This window comes from Fragaria vesca, linkage group LG7 (assembly GCF_000184155.1).
Source record: "Fragaria vesca subsp. vesca linkage group LG7, FraVesHawaii_1.0, whole genome shotgun sequence".
In the NCBI taxonomy this organism is placed as follows: Eukaryota; Viridiplantae; Streptophyta; class Magnoliopsida; order Rosales; family Rosaceae; genus Fragaria; species Fragaria vesca.
The window spans coordinates 9272916-9273750 of NC_020497.1; positions in this window are offsets into that span (position 1 = coordinate 9272916).

The window sequence follows — 835 nt, forward strand, 5'->3', positions numbered from 1 at the left end:
TTTGAACTTGAATTTTTTTTTTTGGTCCATGAAAGGTGATTATGTCTACTCTACCAGCGATGGAATCGAAAACAAAAACTTATATGACAGCATCCTTAGAGTGAATCCTAGATTTGAGCTCTCAGTATTTAGTTCAGCTGTCCGCATGATGAGTATTCTCAAAAGTTTAGACAGATGAATTGGTGATTATTGTATGCCAGTAATACCATTCAAAACAAGGTTTTATAGGAGTATTAGATTGAATCCTAGACTTGAGCTCTTAGTTTGTGGTTCAACTGTCCTCATATTGGGTATTTTTAAAAGTTAAGACATATTAACTGGACTTATTTGCCATTTCAGAATAAAAAAGATTTTTTTTTCTCCGTCTGGCCAATGTGGAAACAATATTGTAAAATTAGAACTCAGGTAAAAGATTAGTAGTTACACAATTTGAAACCTTGTGGCTAGAAGTGTTGGGCAACTAAAGAAAGTGGTGGAACAGGAGCTTCACACTCACTTTTTGTCTGTTAATGTATTCACACCTTTGGGGTACTTTCCTGTATATAGCCTTGAGTGGTTCTGTACCTATATATTGTTTAGAGGATTATAACAATATATCACAGCGGAGATAATAATATGGGAGGGGGATTATTGCTATATAACTATTCAATTAATGGAATACGGATAAGGATATCGACTTTCTACCTCATCCAAAGCAGCAAACTGTCTATTTAAAATTTTAGACTGAACAGAACATGAAAAGGGTTCACCTAAAATTACTAGGCATCAATTTAGGATTTTCACAAAACACTATTTTTCACTGACCGGTGGTACAGTACCTCTTTTAAATTTGTCC